We start from the raw sequence: 2,473 nt of genomic DNA on the forward strand, positions 1-2,473 counted from the left end.
CAAGTTTTGTTTTCTTCTGCGTTCACAGATGTACATACAGATTGTTGATGTTGAAAACTTTTTGATGTTAAACATTTTGAATTACGTTTCATTGTTGAATAAATGTTGCCTTAATATAGATGTAAACCAAATTCATATCGCTTCCATCATATCCGATTTGATCTTCAGTACATATTTTGCTTGTGCACGTTGTTTACATTTCAAAAATTCTTATGCAATATGAGGAATTCTTGGAGTTTTGTGAATTTGTCCCCATGTTATTTGAATACAACATTGTATTCTCATTGTGTTTTTTGATAAAGAATGCGCTTTACGATGTTTATGTGTTTTTCCATTTTCCATATCTACTTCAAGCAAGTTTACAAAACTATATCAGAGAGAGAGAGAGAGGGGAGGATTTAGAATAAGGGGTGGTATAATATTAACTCCAGGAACTTTGAGTGATAATTGAAGAGCACCCCTTATTCATTCATTAATAATAATACAATTTAGTGGATCTCTGCTTATAATATATGTCATTTCCAAGGAATGTGAGGAGATTGACGCTAATCTGTTCAAAACATTGTTGCCTTGAATTTTGTTAAACAGCAATAAAACTATCTTTTCAAAACATTTGAGTATTCTTACATTCTGTCTTCCAATTCATTTTGATTTATTTTTCTGTTAACCAGTGTTAACCAGTTAACCATCACGGACTCCATGAAATAACACTCAACCAATCAACCAAATTTCCTCACACAGCAATTTGACATTTTCTCACAATGACTTATCTTACCAAAAAGCTAGTTATCTACCTTACCAAAACGCCCCAGTTTGGTCTGGACGAGGTAGTCAATTTGGGTTTAAGCCGGAAATGTAGGCAAAACTAAAAACTTGACAAAGTAAGAATGCACAAATCTTTGTAAGACAGTTAACTATATTGACTTGGTGGAAATGTCATGCCTGGAGTTTTTATAATGTTTCAGTTAATCAGCACTATAAACAAACCCCTCGACATGCATTGCCGTTTAAGACAATGCCATCATGATCACCAACCTTACAGAAAAAAGGGGCCTACGAGAGGCACTCACCAGTGCGATCCCTGTGGCTTGTCCAGTTCATGCTAGCTTCCTCTCTGGCCGTAAGAGTGACGGTCTTCCAGCAACCTGCGTGTGGGTGGGTGGTTTCCCGTGATCTCTGGCCGGTTTCCTACCACTATAATGCTGGTGCCGTCGTATGGCGGAAACTTTCTTGAGTGCAACGTAAAACTCCAGTCAAATAAATAAATTACATGAAAAACGAGTAAAGACTTACCGTGGTCATCATCTGACAGGACTCTGCGCAGATTCCTAGCAGGTTGGTGTCGGCCTCGAGCTGTAGTGCTTTATTCACATCCACTTTTTAAACTATCTTTGTGCATATTCTTTTGACCCATACAACCTGGAAGACAAGCTGCACACCAGGTATACACTAATCCTTGTTAGTAATACACTGATCCTTGTTAGTAATGCACTAAACCTTGTCAGTGATACACTAAACCTTGTCAGTGGTACACTAAACCTTATCAGTGATACACTAAACCTTGTCAGTGAAACAATAAAACCTTGTCAGTAACACACTAAACCTTGTCAGTGATACACTAAACCTTGTCAGTGGTACACTAAACCTTGTCAGTGATACACTAAACCTTGTCAGTGATACACTAAGCCTTGTCAGTGGTACACTAAACCTTGTCAGTGATACACTAAAACCTTGTCAGTAACACACTAAACCTTCTCTGTGATACACTAAACCTCAGTGATACACTAAACCTTGTCAGTGATACACTAAGCCTTGTCAGTGATACACTAAACCTCAGTGATACACTAAACATTCTCAGTGATACACTAAACCTTGTCAGTAATACACTAAACCTTGTCAGTGATACACTAAACCTCAGTGATACACTAAACATTCTCAGTGATACACTAAACCTTGTCAGTGATACACTAAACCTCAGTGATACACTAAACCTCAGTGATACACTAAACATTCTCAGTGATACACTAAACCTTGTCAGTGGTACACTAAACCTTCTCAGTGATACACTGAACCTTGTCAGTGATACACTAAACATTATCACTAAACTACGTCACTGATACAATTAACCCCTTCAGTAATACATTACATTATATCAATGAAACACATGATTGCACCACTGATGCATTAAACTCTGTCAGTGATACACTGAACTTAATCAGTGATACAACTAAAGTCTATCTCTGCTACATTAATCGCCATGAATGCTACACTTAACTCCGTGAGTGATACACTAATCTCTGATATACACTAAACTTAATTATTTGGTAAACTGTTAGTGTTATACTAATCTCTATCAGTGATATGCTAAATTGTATCAGTTATACACTAAAACTCCATCAGTATTACACTGAATTGTGCATGTCAGTGACACACTAAAACTTCATCAGTAGTCCACTAAATTATGCATGTCAGT

This window comes from Liolophura sinensis, chromosome 4 (assembly GCF_032854445.1).
Source record: "Liolophura sinensis isolate JHLJ2023 chromosome 4, CUHK_Ljap_v2, whole genome shotgun sequence".
NCBI lineage: Eukaryota > Metazoa > Mollusca > Polyplacophora > Chitonida > Chitonidae > Liolophura > Liolophura sinensis.